The sequence below is a fragment of the Capra hircus genome, chromosome 29 (genome assembly GCF_001704415.2).
Source record: "Capra hircus breed San Clemente chromosome 29, ASM170441v1, whole genome shotgun sequence".
Lineage (NCBI taxonomy): Eukaryota > Metazoa > Chordata > Mammalia > Artiodactyla > Bovidae > Capra > Capra hircus.
In genome coordinates this window covers 46,973,834-46,998,517 of record NC_030836.1, presented here as the reverse complement: position 1 = coordinate 46,998,517, position 24,684 = coordinate 46,973,834, and the positions used below count along the sequence as shown (strand labels likewise).

Below are 24,684 nucleotides of genomic sequence, written 5' to 3'. Positions count from 1 at the left end.
GGTCTTAGCAGTCCCAGCCACACCACTGCTGCTTTTCTGCCTGCTTCCGGATATCCTGGGCTTGAAACAGTGCGCTACGGTACTCTACACAGTACTGCTGCTGAGTCGTTTCAGTCGTGTCCGACTCTGTGCGACCCCATAGACGGCAGCCCATCAGGCTCCCCCGTCCCTGGGATTCTCCAGGCGAGCACACTGGCGTGGGCTGCCATCGCCTGCTCCACTACACAGTACTGGGAAACACCAAAAAGCACGGCCACTTGCAGAGGACACGCGCACGGGACAACTCACGTCAGACACTGACTGGACACGCAAACAAACGTTCGAACCTTTGAAAGCTCACAGTATCAAGGTTTATATGTAGGGGACTTACTGCATTTAAATGTCCAATCACTATGCTGTACACCTGAAATTAACACAGTTCTGTATTCCAACAACAAGTGAAAACAACAAAGAAAACAAAACCCCTGGAGGTGAGGATTTGGACCCCGCGCCAAAGATGTGTCAGACGCCCTTATGTTACGCCCCGTGACATCTGAACTACCAGAGGGGCTGGTACCCTCAGAGGGTAAGGCTTCCTCCAGGCAGCATGAGGTCTCCTACAGAGACCATGCGCTCTTGACGGCCTCACACACACAGAGCACATTTCAAGACATAGTACAGGACTGTAATCTGAATGAATTTCTATCTGATTCAGGTTGGAAACCCTTTAAAAATTTCAATTTGGGTCCACAGTAAACCTCCAGAGATCAATCCCAACCAAAAGAAGAAATGCCAAGGAAACTACAGTCCAGTTTACCGCCCAAACACAGACACTCACAACTACCTGCTCACACGACAGAGAACTCTGCGGGGACATCAGGCAAAAAATCCAGGTCTTCCACAAACAGGTGGTAAGAGGTACAGGGGGAATTGTTTTAACTGCTAGACTTTATTTGGATCTCAATTTGAAAATATTAGAAAACTCTACGTATAAAAATTACTGTATTTGAGACAGTTGAAAATTTCAACTCTGACTAGGCATTATATAGCATCAAGCAACTACTTTGTGGGAGTTTTAGGCTAACCATAAAGGGAAAATTAACTAACTGAATTACATCAATATTAACTCCTCTGCCTCAAAAGACACAATGACAACCCAGAGAGTAGGCAGAGATATTCACCATATTTATATCTCCTGAAAAATTCATATCCAGAATAAAACAAATCCTACCAAGTGTTGTGTGTGAAAATTTGTCCACAAACTCTTTGACACTTTTCAGAAAACGGAACTTCACTATCCAAGGTGGGACAAAGTAAGTGACTCTCTTCTAACAAACAGAATATGACAAAATTAAAGATCATGTCATAAAAAGGCCATGTCATAAAAATCATCACTTCCACTTGGTGCTATTTCTGTCAGATCTCTCTCTTTGAGGACGAAGTCAGTCACCAAGTCCTGAGGACTGGACACTGAGGCATCAGGACAAAGGCCTGCATGAAAAGGAGCTGTGGCCTCCCCACCACAGCCAGGACTAACTTGCTGGGCATGAAAATGAGCCACCTTGGGAAGGATCCTCCAACTCCGGTCAAGACTTGGAAGGCTGATGACATACATCCAAGCCAAACAGCCCAGCCAAGCCACTTTCAAGTTCCTAAATCACAAAAACTATGAGACAGTAAATGTTTACCATTGTCATAAGCCACTAGGTTTAGGGGTAACTGTTATGAATCAACAGAGAGCTAACAACATAAAATAGACAATGCAATAGAAAAAACAGAGGAGACGTAAATATCACTCTTCATTGAAAGGAGAAAAAAAAAAAAGGCTTCCCGGGTAGCTCAGCTGGTAAAGAATCTGCCTGCAATGCAGGAGACCCCGGTTCAATTCTTGGGTGGGGAACTTCCCCTGGGGAAGGGACAGGCTACCCACTCCAGTATTCTTGGGCTTAGCTGATGACTGAGATGGTAAAGAATCCACCTGTAATGCGAGAGACCTGGGTTTGATCCCTGGGTTGGGAAAATCCCTTGAGGAGGGGAGGGCAACCCATTCCAGTATTCTTGCCTGCAGAATTCCCCATGGACAGAGGAGCCTGGCAGGCTACAGTCCACAGGGTCCCAAAGAGTCAGACACAACTGAGCAACTAAGCACAGCACACTCATTAAAAAAGGATAACTATGGTATGGCCAGGGCGGGGGAAGGACTGAGTTTGGGATCAGCCAATGCAAACTATTATATGTAAGACAGATAAACAACAAAGTCCCACTGTAGAGCACAGGGCAACATATTCAATATGCTGTGATAATCCATGATGGAAAAGAATGAATATATTTTGATTCCCCTGGCAGTTCAGTGGTTAAGACTCCAAGCTTCCACTGCAGGGGGCAGGGGTTCAATACTAGCTCGTGGAAGGAACTAAGATCCCACATGCTTCATGGTGCAGTCAAAAATAAGTAAACACATGAAATTAAAAAGGACATGTGTGTGCATGTGTAAGTGTATAAAACAATCGCTTGGCGGTATAGCAAGTTAACACATAAATCAACCATACATGAGTAAAATTTTATAAAATAAACTGACCAAAAAAAGGCATGAAAACGTACTTGACTTCACCAGCCCAGGTTATAGCTACTGTAAGGCATCACCACACAGCCAGGAGCGTAGGTAAAATGAAAAGGATGGAAGACAGGAGCCACTCAAGAGAGGATGGAGTAAATGGACCCTCACGCGGCGCTGGGGGAATGTCGCCTGGTACCGCTACTTTAGCAGAGGCAGCCACAGGCTTCCAAAGGGGAACACATGCACACCTCCACGACCGAGCAATTTCACCTCCAGGTATATCCCCAACAATCCCACACACAATGTCAAGAGAAAAGCTCAGACACACGCGAACACACCATAGATTACGGAAGGAACGAGACTCGGCAGAAATAATCAACCTAGCTAAGTATAAGGACCCTGGCTGCGCTCAGCAGACGGCATGACTGAAAGTGGACAAAGGCGATGCCTGGGACCCAGGTACCCAGGTGGGTTTCAGACTGTGAAAACCCATTTATGATGTACACTCTTCTGTATTTCTATCACACTTCAATAGAGAGTTAAACCAGTACAAGTCCAGGAGAAATGCGGGGACTGAAGGAGTAAGCGGAGCACCACTGACCTTGGGTTTATGGGGCTGGAGCTGATTACCTGAGGGTTTATTATACTATTCTATGTTTGTGGATGTTAAAATCTTCCCCTAATAAAAAAAAAGACTTTAAACATACATTAATGTAAATTTAGATGGAACTGCTGGTAAAAGTATAAACTAAGGTAATTTTTCTGGCCATAGATATCAAAGGATTTGTAAATCTATACATTCCTTGACCCAATTACTCTGCTTTAATGAGTTCATCCTAAGGCGTTCATCCTGAGTCAAAAGTCTTATATATAACAATGTCCAAAGAGTTCATAACAGGGGAGGAAAAAGAGAGAAATGTCCAAATATAGAGGTCATAGGACACTGCGGGGACCACCACAGGACAAACGATCAGGTCGCCCACAATCCATGGAACCTGAGTAACAGAGACTTTATCTACCCCAAGGTTCTTATCTATCCAATGAAATACAGCCATTAAAAATGATGTGATCCACATCATTATGGCACCAAAAGCATGCAAATTATGAGAACAATGTGATACCACCACACACCTGTTAGAATGGCCAAAGTCCACAAGGCTGACCACCCCTCCCCACCGCCCCCGCAACGCTGGGGAAAGTGTGGAACCACCGGAACTCTCAGTCATTGCTGACCTAAGTGCAAAAGGGTGCAGGCACTGGGAAGACAGTTCAGCAGTTTCATACAAACTAAACACATTCTTACCATATAATCCAGCAGTCATGCTCCTTCATGTTTACCCAGAGGAGCTGAAAACACGAACAACAAAAACCTGCACACAGATGTTTACAGCAGCTTCTTCCATACTTGGAAGCAACCAAAATGTCCTGCAGTGGGTGCGTGGGTAGACTTACTTTTCCCTTCCCCTCATGTTTCTGGGAGGGGGAAAGGAACTTTTTTTTTTTTTTTTTTGAAACATCAGGACATTCGGTCCTTAACAAAGCTCATCTTCAAAAAAAAAAAGCTATTTTCCCAGAGCCTAACCCGCTGGGGTTTCACCGGAACCTAACCTACCTGGAGGAAGGGAATCTCCAACTCCAGCCCCTCTAACCTTCCGCATGAGGAAAGAGGAGCACACAAGTCCAGACCACGCTAGCCATCCCGCACCACCTGAGGAAGGGAAAAAGCAGAGAAGCACCGGTGAAGGTCACAGCTCACCAAGACTGAGGCCGCGCAGCACTGCACAACATTCCCGTCCCCGAGACAACTCTACTGCATTTCTGAAGATCTGCTCTTCACATTTCCTTTTACCAGTGTATCACGTCTGCCTTTCAGAAAGATTGCAAAGCATACTAAGGCAAAAAGTAGCTTGAAAAGACTGAACAAGCATCACAACCAGCCACTTACAGGGACACTTCCCTGGGGGCCCAATAGTTAGGACTCCACGGCTCCACTGCAGGGGTGCAGGTCGAATCCCTGGTCAGGGAACTAGAATCCCACATGCCATGTGCTGTGCCCCCCAACCAAAATACAAAACAGAACAAAAAGTCATGTATGCCAGACGCGCTGGAATTATCAGAACAGAAAAGCTAAGGGCTTTAGTGGAAAAGGTAGACAACATGCAATAAGAGAAAAAAATAATCAAAACAAAAATTCGAAGAAAGGATCAAAAGAAACGCTTCAGACCAAACACTAACAGAGACGGGCAATGTCTCTGATAGACTCAGCAGCAGACTAGACACAGCTGAGGAAAGAAACTCTGAAATTTCCAAAATGGAAAAGCAAAGAGAAAAGACAAAAACAAAAATGGGGATGAGGGGTGCAAGACATCCAAGAACCATGGGAAACCATAAAGGGTGTAACATACATGTAATAGGATACTGGAAGGAGAAGGGGGGAAAGAATAGAAACAATATTTGAAGCAATAATGACCAAGATCTCCCCAAATTAATAACAGACACCAAACCACAGATCAGGAATCTCAGGGAACACTAGCAAGATAAACACAGAAAATAAAAACCTACCCCCAGGTATACCATACATTGTCTACAAGAAATCCACTTTAACACAGAAACCCCACACTTCAATAGTAAAGGAATGGAGCTGTACCATACTAACACTGGTAAACAGAGTGGGAGTAGCTATAGCGATTTCAGACTGAGAAGACTTCAGGGCAAAAGAGTCATTACCAAAATGAAAAGGGGGCCAATACTCTAAGAAGACGTAACAACTCTTAATGCTATGCACCTAACAACACCTAACCATCAAAATACAAGTTAAAAACAGACAAAGCTGCAAGGAGAAACAGATGAATTCACTTTTACAGTTAGCGACTTTACTACTCCTCTATCAGAAACGGATATATCCATCAGAAAATCAGTAAAGACGTAACAGAGCTCAACAGCACCATCAATCAAAATCAGCTGTACACAGTTGATATGTATGGGCTAGGGCATCCAACGCCAGCAGATTATCCATCCCTAAATACACAGGGATATGCACCAGGACAGACCGTGCTCTATGAAACACACCTTAACAAACGAAGAACAAAAATCATACCGTGTCTGCCTTTAGACCACAATGCAATCAAACCAAGTCAGCAACAGAAATACAGCTGGCAAAACCCAAAGTACTTGAAGATTACAAACCACACTTCTAAAAAATGCATGGATTAAAGAAAAAATTCTCAAGAGAAACTTTAAAAATATCTGAACAAAATGAAAATACAGCTTATTAAAATTAGGGGGATGCAAAAAACACTGCTTAGATTAAAATTTATAGAATTGAAAGCACATATCAAAAAAAAAAAGATGTAAAATCAATAATCTAAGCTTTCATCTTAGGAGAGCAAATTAGTTCCAAACTAAGCAGAAACTGAAATAATAAAAATTAGAGCAGAAAATAATTTTAAAATAAGAAATCAGTAGAGGAAACCAACAAACCCAAAAGCTGAGTATCCCCGCCCCCTCCCCCCAAAATCAATAAAATCAGTAAGACTTTTGCCAGACTAAGGAAAAAAGACCAGAATTACTAACACTAGAAATGAAAGAGGGGAATCACTACAGATCTCACATGCAACAAAAGGATAATAAAAGTCTCTTAGGAACAACTCTAGAGCCACGGGTTTGATAACCTGGATGAAAGGGACCAACTCCTTGACAGATACAATCTGTCACAACGCACGTAAGACTATTTGAATAGGGCTAGATCTATTAAAGAAACTGAGTCACTTATGAATAACCTTCTGGAACAGAAAGAATCATGTCCAAACGGGTTTACGGGTGATTTCCACCAAAGAGTTAAAGAAAAAAAAGTTGTACCAATTCTCCACAGTCTCTTTCAGAAGACAGAAACAGAAGGAATACTTCTTAATTCATTCTGTGAGACCAATCATGCTCAATGCTATTCACTCAACTGAACTGAAAAGCCTGCATACCGATGTCTGCATCAGCTTTTCGTAACTGCCCAAACTTGGAGGCATCCAAGATGTCCTTCAGGTAGAATGGGTAGGCTGTGGTACAGCCAACGGATATTACTCAGCACTGAAAAGAACTGAGCTCTTAAGGAGTGAAAAGACATGGAGGAACCTTAAATGTGTATTATTAAGAGAAAGAAGCCAGTCTAAAAAGGCTTCAGTACTATATGATCTCTACCATATTTCGCTCTAGAAAAGGCAAAACTAGAGACACATTAAAAAGATTAGTGGTTGTCAAGGGTTAAGCCTGAGGCAGGGATGAACAGGCAAAGCACAGAGGATTTCTAGGGCAGTAGAAGTGTTCTGTAGACTACTATGATGCTGGATATACGTCATCACACATCTAAACTCAAAGAATACGTAACACTAAGACCGACCCTAACGCAACCTGTGGGCTCTGAGTGACAGTGACGCTGTCAGTGTACGTTCACAAGGCTGGAGGCGGCATGTGGGGAGACAGAGTATATGAGCTTCTGGCTCCGTACTGCTGGCCCAGTTCTGCTGTGGACCTAAAACTGCTCCATGAGATAAAGTTTATTAATTTTTTAAAATGGTTAAAATATAAATGTTACATATTTTTATAGCAAGAAAGATCTGCTAAATAATTTTTCATTTACAGTCGAGCTTAAAAACATCATACCTGTCATACATCATTTGAAAAGGAAAGAGAAAAGCTTTCTAAAACAAGGTTTCCATCCACTGTTTAACAGTTGTACTTTATATACAAAGATAAAAAGCAAAGAATCCAGCTTATAATTCAGTATTCTACCTATATCTGTACCAAACACTAAACTTTGAAAAGCTTCTAAGTTCGAAGTGCTTTATTGTAAGAAACTAAAAGCAAGTCAAATTGTCTGTGATAGAAAAAAAATCTAAAGCCCACTGATCTGGGAAATGGCTATAAAAAACACCTTCATATAATTAAAAAGGAGGCAGATCAGATCTCTGTGTACTGCATGGGAGTCAATGAAAAGTGATAAATGATTAAAAAAAAAAAGTGTGTATGCCTAACTCTGGGCTTCGCATTCTATAAGCACACAAATAAATACTCAAACAGAAGAAAATCAAGAAAACAGACAAAAAAAAAAAAAAAAACGATTAACAGCAGAAGACAGACAAGGATTGAGGGAAGGTGAGCAAAAGAGATTTTAGTCTGTTCTTATTTTTTTCAAAGTAAATATAATCACACATTAACCAATTTTTTTAAACTAAGACCTCTAAACAAAAAAATGTCAAAAGAGTAAAAAAGAAAATTTCACAACATCCTACCACCAGTCAAGATTTCAAAACCAAAGCCAGTAAGAGATTTCATAAAATAAGGTATTAATCATTAACAAAGTCAGCTTCGCCATATCACTTGTTCTATGAAAGTTTATAATTTCTACATTAATAAACTGATAAGGAAAAAAATCCATACAAATTCAAATTACCCAAAGTTAACCTTCAATGGGGAAAAGAGAACTTTAATATTATTTCCATTTTACATAGAAGCAGCTGGAGCTCAGAAAGCGAAATAATTTGGAGTATATTGTCTGTATACTGTCACCCTGCTTATTTAACTTATATGCAGAGTACATCATGTAAAATGCCAGGCTAGATGAAGCACAAGCTAGAATCAAGATTGTTGGGAAAAATATCAGTAACCTCAGATATGCAGATGACACCACCCTAAAGGCAGAAAGTGAGGAGGAACTAAAAAGCTTCTTGATGAAGGTGAAAAAGGAGAGTGGAAAAGCTGGTCTAAAACTCAACTTTCAAAAAAGCTAAGATCATGGCTTCTAGCCCCATCACTTCACAGCAAACAGATGGGGCAAAAGTGGAAACCATGATAGATTTTATTTTCTTGGGCTCCAGACTCATTGTGGATGATGACTGCAGCCATGAAATTAAAAGATGCTTGCTCCTTGGAAGGAAAGCTATAACAAACCCAGATAGCGTATTTAAAAAGCAGAGACATCACTTTACAAACAAAGGTCTATATAGTCAAAGCTATGGTTTTCCCAGTAGTCATGTACGGACATGAGTTGGACCATAAAGAAGGCGGAGTGCTGAAGAATGGATGCTTTTGAACTGTGGTGCAGAAGACTCTTCAGAGCCCTTTGGACAGCAGGGATACTAAACCAGTCAGTCCTAAAAGAAACCAACACTGAATATTCCCTGAAGGACTGACGCTAAAGCTCCAATACTTTGGCCACCTGATGCAAAAGAACCGCCTCATTGAAAAAGACCTTGATGCTGAGAAAGATTGAGGCCAGGAGGAGAAAGGGGTGACAGAGGACAAGATGGGTCGGCGGTATTACCAACTCAATGGACATGAGTTGGACCAAATTCTGGGAAATAATGAAGGCCAGGGAAGCCTGGCGTGCTGCAGTCCATGGGCTCACCAAGAGCTGGACGCAGTTTAGTGACTGAACAACAATGAGTAAGGGTAAGGTGGGTACATGAGCAAGGGCAGGCTGCCGAAGGTTCACACTAATCAAGAGGCAATTCAACAGGAACTGACACCAAAAGCTGAAAAAGTTGTAGGCCTGACAATATGGTAAATGGCAGGAATGGACTCTTCTTTTTTCAGGGAATAAACACAAACATGCCTGGTAATGTTTACCTTTAATTCTCACAACAATTCTGCTAAACCAGCGCGCGCTCTCTACCCTGTGCCCTACAATCCCTTCTCATTCTTTCCTCATTGCCCTAGAAGATTATTAAACTTTATTTTTTGAAAGTTGATGAAAACAGTAGTTATAATGCCTGTGCATTTCAAACTCCTTGGCATCACTGAAAATTACTAGGAAAGGACTAAAAGTAGCAATTATCTCCTTACTCCTGGGATCAGCAGTGCTGACACCAAGCCCCTTAATCCTTCCTCAGTTTACAAGGCTTGCCAACCAGCCTCACAAAAGGAGTTCCAACCTCACACAGCCTACACTAGTATGTGCCTCCATTTCTCTTTTTATTGATTAGTTGGAATAAGAAAAGACTTTGTATAAAGAAATACCAACAAGTATGAAACCATCCCTCCTCTCCCCCAGGAGAGGCCAAGTACTCTAAATGCTGCTGCTGCTGCTGCTAAGTCACTTCAGTCATGTCCGACTCTGTGTGACCCCATAGATGGCAGCCTACCAGGCTCCCCCATCCCTGGGATTCTCCAGGCAAGAACACTGGAGTGGGTTGCCATTTCCTTCTCCAATGCGTGAAAGTGAAGTCGCTCAGTCGTGTCTGACCCTCAGCGACCCCATGGACTGCAGCCTACCAGGCTCCTCTATCTGTGGGATTTTCCAGGCAAGAGTACTGGAGTGGGGTGCCATTGCTTTCTCCACTCTAAATGCTGAACTCTACTCTTTTCATTTCCCAAAGACAGATTTGGCCGGTAATCTATTTTGGTCCACATCCCTTTTCCAGATTGTTTTTGGTGTTCTATACTTGGCTAGAGTCGCATTTAAGGTTCACATAAACGTTTTCTAGCAGTCAAAATGATCTTGTTTCAAAAAGGTAGCTTATTCTGGAAATCTTTTCCATTTCTGGATTTAAAAAAAAATGAATCATGCCTGACTCTTTGCGACCTCATGGGCTGTAGCCTGCCAGATTCCTCTGTCCATGGGATTCTCCAGGCAAGAATACTAGAATGGGTTGCCATTTCCTCCTCTAGGGAGTCTTCCCCATTGAACCCTTGTCTCTTACATCTACCTGCATTGGCAGGTGGATTCTTTACCGCTATTGCCATCTGGGAAGCCCCCAAATGAGCCAACCAAATGAAAGAGCAGAAAACCTTTAAGAAATTCGTTCCTGACACTCCATTTAAAGGACGGAGAAAAAAAAATCCCATCTGCCAGCTCTTAGTAAAATGAATATCCTCTTTTACTTGTAATTTTTTAAGTTTTTTTGAATACTAGTTGAGACATGTCCAAAACAGTATCTGGTACTTGATTATTCAAAAGCAGTAAGACACCAAATGAGCAAACCAACACCAGCAACCTAAAAATAAAGACTCAATGTGCCCGCTGGACTGGTCAACATGAAGAGCACTTTAGGTACAGAATACCTCAGACTCCTGGATGAGGAACAACTGACAAGTCATTTCTAATTAATCACAACAGCGAGTGGAAAAAGATAGGAAATACTGTTGAAGTGCTCAGGGGAGACAATGAAAACAATCATCAACCTAGAACTAGACAGCAGGCAAAAGGCCTCTCGAGAATGACAGTATTTTTTGGTAATGCCCCATTTGTAGGATTTTAAAAGCAGCAAAATGAAAATTGGGCAGATGCACATAAATCGGGAAGGACACGAGACTGAAAGCATTCAGAAGTTTCTTATAAGAATAAAGATACCAATTAACTTTAGGCCTTAGGTTAAACATGAAATGTCTAAGATCACCAGAAGCGTCTAATCTCTTACTGAGTGCAGGCAAAAAGAGTAGACAGGAATTAAGGGGGAAAAAAATCCCACAATACATAGGCAAGAAAAGAAACAGAAAAGGGAAAAAATCCCATTTAGAAAGCAAAAATACCATAGCAGAAATAACCAAATATTTCAATCACAATTAATGTAAATTAGTTGAAATACGAGAAGTCAAATAATGAAAATGCAATCCAGCTGTGTGCTGCTTTCAAAAGGCACATCAAAGATGACACTTAAGAAGCAAAAAAATTCTTATCAGGCAAACATTAATTAAAAGTCACTTGGTACAGCTACGCCAATATCCAACAAAACTGTATTTTAGTGGAAAAAACGTTCCTAGAATCAAAGATTCACTACAGAATGACAAACTGTGCAAGTCACTAGAAACAATTCTAAACTTACAAAGCAAAAATTGAGAACTACAAGAATTCAGCAAATCTCCCATCATAATGAAATTTTAACAATACCCCTCTCTGTAACTAAGGGAACAAGCAGACAATATTAGTTAAGGACACTAGTTTGAATGTGACTTCCATTAATGTGCTTCATCTAACAGACATGGGAAAATCAGACCTTAAAATTAGAAACACATTCTTTTTAAACACACATGGAATAAAAATTTGCTACTAACTAGACGCCATTAAAGGGAGAAGGCAAAGGCACCCCACTCCAGTACTCTTGCCTGGAAAATCCCATGGACAGAGGAGCCTGGTGGGCTGCCGTCTATGGGGTTGCACAGAGTCGGACACGACTGAAGCGACTTAGCACCAGCAGCAGTAGCAGTTAAAACTGCCTCAACAAATTTCAAAGAATAAGCATCACATGACCACATCTTATGAGCACAATGTATGCTAGCAATCAGTAACAAAACTTAAAAGATACATATACACACACACATCAAGATTTTTCAATATACTTTCTAAACCTCTAAGTCAAAAAGAAGTCAAAATGAAACTGTGAATATATTCAGAACTGAAAGATAAAAATCCTACACAGCAAAAGTGTTATTTAAAGGGTAATTACTACTCTATTTACATATATATAAGTACATATTATGCATGCTAAAAATTAATGACCTAAGAATCCTGTTTAAGAAATTAAATATTAATTAATTACAAGTCAGGCAAATTCCAAAAATAAGAAGTTATAATTTTCTTCCAATATAACAGAAAATTCAGACAAAATGAGTTTTAGAAAAACATAAATTACCAAATATGACTCAAGAAAAAGACTCTAATGATCCTATAAATATTAAAGCAATCAAATCAATAATTTTTAAATCTCAGAGAAAAAACACCACACCCTTATGGTTTTACAGGCAAGTTTTATAAGACACTGAAGGAACAAATAATCCTAATTTTACTTAGGAACCCTCTAAGAAAATAAAAAGGAGGAAACACCACAGTTTATTTTATGAGACTAGAATACTCTTGATAACAAAACTCATAAGGCTGATACAACAAAAAAGGAAAATGAGAGATCATTCTTACCAATAAACATAGATACATAAATCCTGAGATATTAGCAAATTAAAAACAAAAGGGGTGGGAGGAACTCCCTGGCAGTCCAGTGGTTAGGACTCTCCACTGCTGGGGCCCAGGTTCAATCCCTGGTTGAGGGACTAAGATTCCACAAGTATGGAAAGGCCAGAAAAAAAGCCCAAAACAAACAGAAAAACAACAACAAAAACGTGAAACAGACAAAAACATATATAACAAAAACAAAGCAAAAAAGCCTTTTTTAAAAAGAATACATCATTATCAAGCTGGAAAAACTGTCATATCATCATCTCGATAGATGTAGAAAATGCACTCCATTAGGACTGCCCTGGCGGTCCAGTGGTTAAGAATCCGCCTGCCAATGCAGGGTACACGTTTTGATCCCTGATCAGGAACTGAGGCCCCATACGCCCTAGAGCCCGCTGCTCTGCAACGAGAAGCCCGCACACCACGAGCAGAGAGCAGCTCCACTCACCACAGCTAGAAAAGCAAGAGATATATTTTTTATCAAGTTTTTTGTTTCTTGTGTCATATAATTTTTCCTATTTTGTAATATTTGGTGATTTTCCACTGACACATAATTGAGATAAATGTGTAAAACTGTGGATTTAATTGTAAAGAGTTCTTTCATATTTAAGTTGCAGTCATTTTTTTCCTTTCACCTCTATGTCAGTGTGCAGAAAGCAAAAGATTTTTTTTTTTTAAGTGGAAAGAAAATTTTTTTCTCCCTACACAGAGGTTTTCAAGCAATGCCATTTGATCTGACTGCTTTGCTTGTGGGACTGACCGAAATGATGGACGTGAGGTTAATTAAAACACTGTAGAGATGGCAAAAAAAAAAAAAAATCTATTTCCTCTTCTACCTGGGTAGTATAAAGGACAGAAGAAAAGATCGGAAAATACTAAAATCCATTTTTGTCCTTTTATTACATGCTTTCAATAAACACCTTTTTAAAAATCCCATAAACACAGTAAAACATTCACAAATTGGGAAAAGATATTTCTCACAAAGATAATAAGAATCAGAATATATAAGAATTCCTACAAATAAGAAAAATCAAACTCAAGAGGAAAAAATAAGACATAAACAGGAAAAAAAGAGAGAGAGACATAAACAGGTATTTCACAAAAGTAGAAATCTAAATAGCCAAAAAAAGATGCTCAACTTCGTTAGTAATTTGAAAAAAGAACATTAAAACCATGCAGTGATAAATAAAAGTGGGCAAAGAACTACTTGAACAGACTTTCCTCTAAAAAAGATACACAACAGCCAATACATACATGACAAGATGCTCAACAATATTAGTCACTCAGGAAAGGGAAAACCACAATGATACACCACACTTCACACCCACTAACATGGCTATAATTTGTTTTTAAAAGGAAAAGAATATACATTAGTGAGAACATGGAGAAATTAGAACCCTGGTATGGTGTTGGTGAGATGTAATATGATACAGTCACCTTGGAGAACAGTTTGGTAGTTCAAAATTTTAAAACACAGGAACATTACCCAACAATTCCACTCCTAAGTACACACCGAGAGAAATAAATACCTATGTCCCTCCAAAGACTCATAAGCAAACACTCACAGCAGTATGGTTGGGAACAGTCAAAAAAGTGGAATTAAGCCAAACGTCCACCAACTTATAAATGGATAAATAACGGTATGTCCACGCGCTCCAACGCAACAAAGCACTAGTACTGAAATATGCTACATGCTGAGCAAAAGAAGCAAGTCACCCAAGACCACATACTGTACGATTCCATTTACGTGAAACATCCAGAACCGGCAAGTCCACGGCTGCCCAGGAGTTAGGTGGAAATCGAATCACTGCTAACAAGTGCAAGGGTTCTTTTCAGGATGCTGCAATGTTCTAAACATTAGATTGTGGTGATCATTACACAACTCTCTGAACATATTAAGACCTATTAGACTGTACCCTTTAAATGGGTAAACTGTAACATGTAATTACATCTCAATAAAACTAGTAACTGATGAGATGTAAGGTCATAACCACCAATTTGACAAATATAAAATAGTCCGACAACACCAAGAGCTGGCAAAGGTGGAGAACAACAGCGCTGGCAGGAGGGTACTTCTAACTAAAGCTCAGTTACTTTTAACTGAAGTTAAAACTGTACAGGTCCCACTATCCTGCAATTCTAAGTCTCTCCAGGCTTTACACCTTGCAGAAATGTTTTTTGCACTTGTCCAAAGCCTCATTGTTCTTTACTGGAAACAAACAATCTTATCCCATAAGGACAGGACAAAGAATAAAATGAAATATATTCAGTCTGAAAAAGAACACAGAAGCAAAAAGGAATAAACTAGAATTACACACATCAACGTGGGTTTCCCAGGGGCTCAGTGGTACAGAATCTGCCTGCCAATGCAGGAGACGTAGGTTTGATCCCTGTGAGAAAGATCCCCGGAGAAGGAAAAGGCAAACTACTCCAGTATTCTCGCCTGGGCAATCCCATGGACAGAGTAGCCCGGAAGGCTACAGTCCCCCATGGGGTCGCAGAAGAGTCTGATACAACTTAGCAACTAAACACATCACTGTAGCCAAAACTCATTATCTGCAGGGCCTCACTTCCCTCCCTTCCCAGCTCCAAGTCCAGGCCTCCCCATTATAAATGCCCCTTTGCCTTCTCTCATTTTTAAACTGGAGTATAGATGCTTTACAGCGCTGTGCTGCCTTCTGCTTGCTGTACAAGGTGACTCAGCCACACGCACACGTGCAGCCCCTGCCTCTTGGACCTCCCTCCCCCTCGCCCACCCAGGATCCCGCTTGTCTAGACCACCAGAGCACTGAGCTGCGACCCCAGACCACACAGCAGGCTCCCACTAGCTAGCCACTTTACACCACTCAGCAGGCTCCCACTAGCTAGCCACTTTACACACGGCAGTGGCCTTCCCTTGCTCTGTCACTCTTGCGTGCAGAAACCACAGCTGCAACACTGCCTACTCTAGCCCCAGGAAAAAGAACACAATTGCTTTTTTCCACTTCAAACGAGGATGGCTCCCCTGAGTTCCACACTGCAGATCCACTCACATTCTTTCTTTCCATAGAATACTCCGCACTTTCTCCTCACAGACCACCTGCCCCGAAAGTCGCTCAGTCAAGTCCGACTCTTTGCAACCCCATGGGCTATACAGTCCGTGGAATTCTCCAGGCCCTACTCACCCTCACTTTCACTGACTGGTAACTCCTGTTTCACTGAGCAGGAAACCGTCCTGGGCTTCCCGGGTGGCTCAGTAGTGAAGGATCTACGTGCCAACACGGGAGACACAGGCTCGCTCCCCTGGTCAAGGCTGCTCCCTCGGCCTGTGCGCCACAACCACTGAGCCCGCGAACCGCAGCTACTGAGCCCGCAAACCCGAGAGCCTGGGCTCTGCCACGAGAAGCCCATGTATACAGAGTGGACGCCCCGCGCCCCAACTAGAGAAAAGCCCGAGCAGCAACAAAGACCCTCAACAGCCAAAACAAATTAAATGAATTTAAAAAAAAAGAAAAGAAAACAGTCCTGCTCCCACCAAGTGAGCACCCAAGTCTGCTCCCCGTCCTCTCACCAAGCAAGAGCCGATGGACACTCCCCGTGGGTCCACTCCCCGTGGGTCCACTCCCTGTCTCCTTCCCAGAAATGCACGTCATCAGGTGTGCGTTCTGTACAGACATCATCTCCCACCAACAGTACAGAAACACGGTAACTTCGCCATCTCAACAAAGCCTTCTCATGGTCCCAACTCTCCCTCTAGCGAAAGGGCTTTCCTCTGTGTCCTCTGCCCTCAAGCCCTCGGGAAGCCTTCCTCCCAGGCCCTCCCCACACCACCGCGTGCGGACTGCTCCCATCAAGACCATCGATGACTCCTGCGCCACCGAAGCCACAGGACAAGCCCGGGCCCTCAGGCCCCTGGAGGGCACAGCAGGAGCACTGCACGGGGGCTCTCCCTCCCTCCCCCTTGAAGACCCCTCCCGACTTCAGAGATTCAAGGGCCCCCTGCTCCTCCTCCACCTCGGAAACTGCCCGGCCCCCTTTTGCTCGCTGCTTAGGCCCTCATCCTGCACTCACTCAGCATCAAGACTTCTAAGTGTCAGAGAACACTGAACGCTCTCACGTCTGTCTTCAGCCAGACCTCTCCCCTCCACTCCGAACACCTTCATCCCACGTGGCTCCAGGCGGCTCTCTGGAGTTTCACAACAGCAGCGGGCCCAGACGCCAACCTTACTTCAACAACTGGTGCCGCCCACAATCTCGACCACAAGCAGAAACCTCTGGTCGGTAGGGAGCACCTTCACCCCTGTCTCAGCCATGTTCAATCTGCCAGCAAATCCTGGCGGTTCTACTGTCCACAGGCATCCAGCATCCACCCCCTCTCCCTGCCACCCCTGCCCCCCTTCAGTCCAAGCTGCCGTCGCTGTTCTGGGGGGTCTTCGGCACCAGAGGGACAACTATTCTTAACACAGTTTCAGGGGACCTTTTAAAAACATATCAGATCTCATGTCACACCACTACCCAAAACACTTCCACGACTTCCCATCTCATTCACAGAAAAAGGCAAAATCCTAACCCTGGCCTGCATGAATGGCTCCCACCCCACCCCCTCTGACCTCCTCCCCTGCCATCCTCCACCCCGCCAGGCTGGCCTCTGTCTCCCCAGCACATCAGCTACAACCCTTAGCACCACATGCACACTGGACTCTGCCTAAAGACTCCCCCTAACTCACCCCCACCTGCAGCCACGTGGCTCCCTCCCTCACCTGCTGATGTTCAGAGGTCTCAGGAAGGCCCATCCTGACCACCTTATCCAATCTGCAAACAGCCCCCACCCAGCCACTCCCAGCTGACTCTGCTCCCAGCTGTACCACCCATGACAGCTGCCATCTCTGACTCACCTGTTAACCATCTTTCTCCAATAAAATGTAACCTCCGGAGGACAGGACAATGACAATGTCTTTCTGGCTCACTACTAATATAGTCAGCATCACAACATATGTCTTAGTGCCTAGGACGTAAGTACTCAAACATACAAATGAATCTCAAAAAGCAGCAAGAGAAGAGGGTGAGTTACACAACAAAATGATTCAATTTATACAAAGACATGCAAAAACTAAATTACATTATGTAAGGATAAAAGGATACATGCACAGGTGCTAACACCATAAAGTTAATCAACAAAATGACACACGCAGGGCAGCCCTGCTTAAGGGAGGTGAGAAGAGGGAGGAATGGGGGGGGGGTGGTCATACAGGAAGCCAAAGGGAACGCAACATTCTGTCACTTAAACTGGTGGTCTTAACGTTTAACATCTGTACACATGCCAATACAGACTCTTGGAATGTATGATCCCATTAAAAATTAAAATAAAAAAATAGGTTAGAACAAGACAGGTCAAACCCAGCCCACCGCCTCTTTTTGTAGATAAAGTTCTATTAGAAGCTTCATTTGTTCATGTGTTGACTATGAATGCTTTCACACCACGGCAGCAGAACTGAGTGGTTCCAGAGCCCACAGAGCCTGACGTATTCATTACCTGGCCCTTTACAGAACACAGCTGTCTGGTTATCATGTGAAATTTGTTAACAAATTAAGAGCAACATTTAAAAGAGCCAATCATCAATCCTCAAGGACGTCCCTGGCAGTCCAGTGGTTAAGACTCCATAGTTCCACTGCAAGAGGCTCAGGTTTGATCCCTGGCCGTGAAGCTAGGGTCCCACATGCCACACAGCTGAGTACATAAATAAATAAAAGTTCAAAAAACAAAAGGAAAAAAAAAAAGTGATCCTTCAAGACACGTGTGATTATCTCACAGCACAGAACATTGAAAAAATATGGCTCTACGTAACATGAGGGACTCCAAAGCAAAGTTTTTTATACTGTCCTCAAGCACCAGAAAGAGAGATTTTAAAGATGACTATTTCAGAATGTGCTTGCGTGCTCAGTTGTGTCCGACTCAGCAAAACCTCAAATTTATGATCTCTACTCTCACCACAGTAAAAAAAAAAAAAAAAAAAAAGTCACATTTTAGTAAGTAAAATCTATATAAAACAATCCAAATTTGGGGGGTGGGGGACACCCCTACCTACCTCTGTGCCCTGCCCTGACCCACTTCACCGCCCCCCTATGCTTCCTCAGAGCAGCTAGTCAGAACTCCAGGCCTTCTACCGTAACACTCCACTCCATTTCTTCAGGGCGTTTCCCTGCAACTTCTATTAGTCATTTCTGACCTTATTTCACTGTTACTAGCAAGAAGACTGATAACAGTAATAATACCCAAACAAATATTACTGTGTACTAGGCACTGTACTAACAAGTTTACATTTCATATTCATTTCACAGATAAGGAAACTAAGGAACAGAGATGCCATCTAACATCATGATTACACAGCTGAAGACTGGGAGCCAGAACTCAAAGTCAGCTATTTTAGGTCCTTTGCACTCTTGCCCTCCACAAGATACTCTGGCCTGAGAGCAGAGAACAGGTACTGATCTGTGAAAACTCCCTCAGTTCGATATGCTATGCCTATGATGGCGCCAAATGCACAGCTGCTGCGCCATCTACGAGTGTCGTAATAAACCAAGGACAGAAGGGACTGGCTCTCCTGGAAGGCAGCGGAGGCAGGTGTGAACTGCCCACTGCCCAGAGGCAACAGAAACCCTGTGTACCTCCGTCGACAAAAGGGAACCAGGAGGCACTACCCCTCACCTACGACAACGACAAAAACAGACAGACAAAACACCAGTTCAGAAGTTAAACATTTATTCTTTAATTTTTATTGGAGTATAGCTGATTGATTACAATGTTGTATTTATTCTTAACTCTCAGTGAGTTCCAGCTATGTTATTGCTGAAACAACTGACACTTAAAATTATGGTCTATTGGGGCCACCAAAACCCTAAGGCCTCACCCAGGAACTGAGATTTCTCTGCTGCCTACAGGCCCCTTCTCCCGCATGACCTAAATTTTTCTCTAATATCAATGACCTCCAAAACCGTGATTCTCATGAAAGGAAGTGCCAAACAGCCAACAGAGTCGACACTTGTCAATGTTCCTCCCACCACTGCCTCGTCTGGAGAATGAAAGCCCAGACCTCACCAAGATCCAGCCAGTGTCTCCTGACCAAGCCTCACTGGACAGTGCAAGCCACCCCGGAATGTGCCTTAGTGGCCAGTACAGCTGCTGCCTCGCTTGCCCCGCTTAGGGTCTCAGGGGGCCACGCATCTTCAGGCAAGCTCCCCTTCTCGCCAGTGTTTCTGACGCACTGCACTATTTTCACGCCAGCATTACTGTTCAGATTTACATACAAGTACAGGGAACTTTAGGCTCTCACTAGCGAGCCACATAGCTTTCTCCAAGTCTGACTCAACATTCAGTCATACTTTTACTTCTGCAGTCTTTTTACTTTTCTGCAACCTTTTTAGTGCTGCTTCCTACTGTTTAAAAAAAAAAACAATCTCATTCATCTTTCCTTTGGGCCCCCAGACTTCATGGCAGTCAGCCTCTGGGGCACACAAACCATTCCAAATCAATACACACTCCCTCTGTAAGAAATTCTGGAACTAATAATACCCTTTCTCCAGAGTTGCCAAGAAGTATAAAATCAGAGTCTCTTTGTATCAGGAAAGATGTTCATAATCTATTCAAATTTATTTATATAAAATCAGTCAACTGTGGAGTCTTCACTAATACTTAATAATCAAACAGGTCAACACTAGCCAGCAGAAGTGAGAAGTAGTAAACCGCCTCTACTCAGACCTTTGTGAGTCTGCGACACAAAAATGTCCCAGTTAAGGTAGGAAGCCTTTCAAGTACCGCCAAGGTTCCCTTTCACTTGCTTCTTTACCATCTAGCCAATCTACCTGATATCCAGATGTCAGTTCATAAACATCCAAACTGTGAAACAAACTGGGCATTGATCCGACTAGTAACTCGCTCTCCTCCCAGTAAAGAAAAATAAAGGGGGAGGGAGGAAGAAAGGGGGTTTCCATGGCAACTAAATCTAAGTCAAAGTCAAAAGGCCACAAAAACAAATCTCCAGTCACCTCAATCCAGACTGCAGCAGGAAAAAATACCCATTCCCACTGGAAGCACCGTGGATTTCAAGCACACTCAAGACGTTTAGCATGAATCTACACCAAGCCTCTCATCAGTAGGGAAAGTGAGCTTCTCCAGTTTGATCAAGTGACAGCCAACGTCTATGGAGCAAAAGACAACACAGGCCACTGCTACTTGTCATTACCGAGCAGCTTCACTAGCGCTGCCGCTGCCGCTCAGTCACTCTAGTCGTGTCCAACTCTGCGCGACCCCGGAGACGGCAGCCCACCAGGCTCCGCCGTCCCTGGGATTCTCCAGGCAAAAACACAGGAAGAATAACAGCATTGCTTTTTAAAACAAACCAAACCAAAGAGGGAAGTGGAAGCTAACTATTTAATACCTATGAGAAACAAAGGTGTAACTACTTCATTCTTTGACAACAGACTTCTGGCAATCTCAAACCACCCAACCAACAATTACAAGCTCTTTGCTCTGAAGCCTCTAGGGCCTCTCACTAGAAGTCTGCTTACTTCCTTACACCACATCACTCAGTTCACAAGCTAAGATATCTGGCCTCAGCGCAAAGGACGTCCCTTGCCATTGCTGCCTCCCCCCAAAGACTTAAAGTCCTTAAGTGCCTGTTGATGAGTGAATCCCTAATAGTGTTCTTGACAGAGTAAGGATTCAATATATTTGCTGATCAAATAAATGAGGACTAGACAGCAGCATTCCTGGCTTTCCCGTGAATGATCCCATTATCTACCTGGTAATACTCTCTTCCCAGCACCTCCGCGCCACAGCACTGCACTGGGTTTAGGGCAGCCAAGAGCAGAGGAGACTTGGGTGATACTATGTATCTCTTACATGCAATTTAAAGACAATTCAAATGAATATACATGCAAAACAGAAACAAACTCGGGTTTAGAGGCTCCCCTGGGGGCTCATGTATAAAGAACCTGCCTGCCAACGCAGGAGATCTTGGTTCCATCCTGGGTCAGGACGAGCCCCTGGAGAAGGAAATGGCAACTCACTCCAGTATTCTGGCCTGGAGAATCCCATGGACAGGGAAGCCTGGCAGGCTACAGTCCACGGGGTCTCAAAGAGTCGGACGTGACTTGGCAACTACACACACAGAAGAAACAGACGCTGACGTGGTCACCTGTCATTCTCAGCATCTCAGTGAAAGTCGCTCAGTCGTGTCCGACTCTCTGCGAACCCACGGACACACAGCAATAGGGCACATTTCAGGACGAAGGAGGAGATCTCCCGGATCTCCCTTTTATATGTCCAGCCTTTTAATATTCAGTTGGCAAAGATCTGTAGTTTTATAGTAACCTTCATCCCACTCAATACACTAGGATCATCCATATTCTAAGGATGTGAGAGAAAAGGAGTTCTCTTTCACTGCACTTCATCTCCCCAGAGGGAAAAACACTTGCCCACTCCGGTCAGAGTGCAGGGTTCAGGCAAGTCCCCTGTGGTAGCAAGCAAGGGTCACCACGTTAAAAGATAAGCATTCAATCTGCCTTTCTCCTGCCTTGTGAAGGGCAGATGTGGCAAACCAACCCAGGGCTAACTCTCTGAAAACAGGCCTTCATTAAAATAATAATAATAATGAAACTGGCATCTAAAAACATAATTGACAGCTGACTGACAGGATGAGGGCAGAAATGACAAAACTCAAAAATCACAGCAGGATAAGGATATTTAGTATAGCCAGTAACAACCCTGAACACCTGAGAGCTTCAGCACAATATGTTGATGGAGTCTCACGAAGAAAGAGAAAAACAAAAGTTTCTCAATTACTTTATAAAACATTCACTTTAAAAAACGTTTTTCAAAGCTCAGTCTTCAGGCACCTGAAAATGATGTATACCATCTTTCCCCATTACTAAGTCATGTCCCAGGAGGGTCGAGGCATAGACAAGCTCACAGGTGACAGGATCCCTTGACCCACACGCAGCTCCTGGAATCTGTGGTCTAGTGGTTCCAGAACCTAGCTGTACATCAGCATTACTTGGGAGCTTTTAGAAACGTTCTCACTCTCATCACACATTTACAGAACAATCTTGAAAAGTATCCCCAATGATCCCAAAGCAGGTCAGCTCAGCATCTGTCTGGAGCAGGGTTTCTCGACCTCAGCACCGCTGACCTCTGGGGGGCTAACGTCCTGCTGAGGGGTGAGGCTGCCATCTTGTGCATCACAGGGTGTCCAGCTGCATCCCTGGTCTCTACCTTCTAGAAGCCACTGCCCAACCCCACAGATGTGACAAGCAAAATTTACTTCTCCAGATATCACCAGATGATTCTTGGGGGCAAAATCCGCCCCCCAAAGTTGAGAACTACTGCTCTAGAGTAAATTAAAAAACAGTCATCTGAGGCTCCTTTAAGAAGGGAAAAAAATAAGAAAACTTCCAAAAGCCAAGAAATCAGGTCTATTCTTTCCATCCAGCTCACCTAAGAAAAAGCAGTCAACTCTACTTGGCCACACCAGGGCTTATGAGAGCCAACCACAGCCTCTCGTGCTCTGTGCGTGAATAAACTGAGTTTTAATTGAGCAGACGGTCACAAGACCTTCACTGTCACTACCATTCTTAGCCATTCTATATCCGTAAGAAAGCAGTGCAAAATTTTAGGCAGATATATACTCAGGCTGCCTCTCAAATATCCAATATATAAAACCACAAGATTCAAGTTTATCAAAGAAGCAAACTAAATACCAATCCTGACAAATACTGTTTTAAGGAAGATGTCTTGTCTGTAATAAGCACATTCTCTCTGTACCACATCAGCGCCAAAATTTATTTCAAAGAGACTAAGCAAGCCTCACCCTGTCAGGCCTTAACTTCATCACTATTCCTTTTCTGTCCAGTTATGGTCTGATTCTCAAATCGCCAGGCAGTTAATTGAAACCATCAAGTTTTGTTCTGCTATACTTTACACAAAAGCTAGTTTTCTAATCTAAAACAATCTTCTTCCTGTTCTTCAGTAAGTTACACCAGCAAGATGTTCATCTCTACTTAAGAGGGAATCTATCAAATTAACATTTCCCAGGGCAACAAAGCAAGCCAGGTCCCAAGCAGGTAATTTCAGGGGAAGGACAAGCCTGGTTTCAAGCAGCAGGGAGAAGACCACAGGGCAGGAATCAATAGACTCTGAGTAGATGCATGAGTGGATGGCATTCTGTTAGATATTCTAGACTCTCTGATCAAACTTAGCTGAAATGCAAAATAACTTCGAAAGCATCCACCCAGGACAACAGTTATTTCCCAAAGTACCTTCACTGAAGAATATCTCAATACACAGTAACCTTTCAAACCTCAGTAAGAACCCAAGAGTACACTAAGAAACTCTCCAGTTACTACTGATTTGGGGGCCAATCACACGCAATAAGCGGTATTCAAAAGTACAGGAGGAACAGAATCTGACGTGAGCTCCTGGTGGGCTTTTATTTAACCATCTCTTCAACAAGCCAGTCTGAGGCATCACCACTAATGACTCCAGAAAACGTCTGTAAACGTAATCAATCCTCAGCCACCCTCTCCTGGGTGGTTCTCAGCAAAAAACACAAGAGCTTTCTAAAGACAGCCACGAAAAGCCAGGACTTCCCAATACTATCTAAACATTTAAAAACCAAATCCAAATTAATAATAGCCACTAATTACTAAGCGGATTCCTCACGCCAGGCACCGTTTCTAGCTGCTTTACACATATTAACTCATTTCCTCCCGACAGACTGCTGAGGCAGCCACTCTGTTATTCCCGTATTACAGAAAAAGCAGAGAGGTTGAGGGACTTGCCCAAGGTCACAGCGCCAGAAAGTGGTGAAGCCAAGATCTGGAAACCACGCCGTCTAACTCAACAGCAAAAGAAGCTCCAACACCATCCCTTCAGTGGATTTTCCAGCGGCTGGAAATCCGGAGCCTCTTTCCCACTTGCTGCCTACCTACAACGTGACCTTGAGGACAAAATCGCAGTCAACTCCACGTTAACAAAACAGCCACATTCACAAGTGCTGTGACGATAAAAGGAAACAACTCCCAAGCGCCGCTCCCAGAAAAGCTCGATCCGACCCACAGAGAAAATGGGTTAAGTACAGAGATTACACGGAGCTCGGAGGGTGAGACGCCAAGACACAAAGGTGCATCCAAGGACTCGTGCCGTTCACCTCCAACCAAGAGTCCAAGTTGTGGTCAG

At 43.1% G+C, this 24,684-nt stretch overlaps 1 protein-coding gene across 7 annotated transcripts in view; it reads right to left on the bottom strand.

Annotated features, from left to right (window-relative positions):
- The window catches only part of PPP6R3 (protein phosphatase 6 regulatory subunit 3), a 122,277-nt gene that overhangs the window by 96,696 nt on the left and 897 nt on the right, over positions 1-24,684 (bottom strand). For 4 of the 7 annotated variants that reach the window (XM_018043012.1, XM_018043015.1, XM_018043016.1 and 1 more), the window contains exon 2: positions 4,149-4,244. The exons of the other annotated variants lie outside the window; for them this stretch is intronic. The gene's annotated coding sequence lies outside the window, so the exon portion shown is untranslated. The remainder of the gene's footprint in view (positions 1-4,148; positions 4,245-24,684) is intronic. 7 annotated transcript variants of the gene reach the window in all.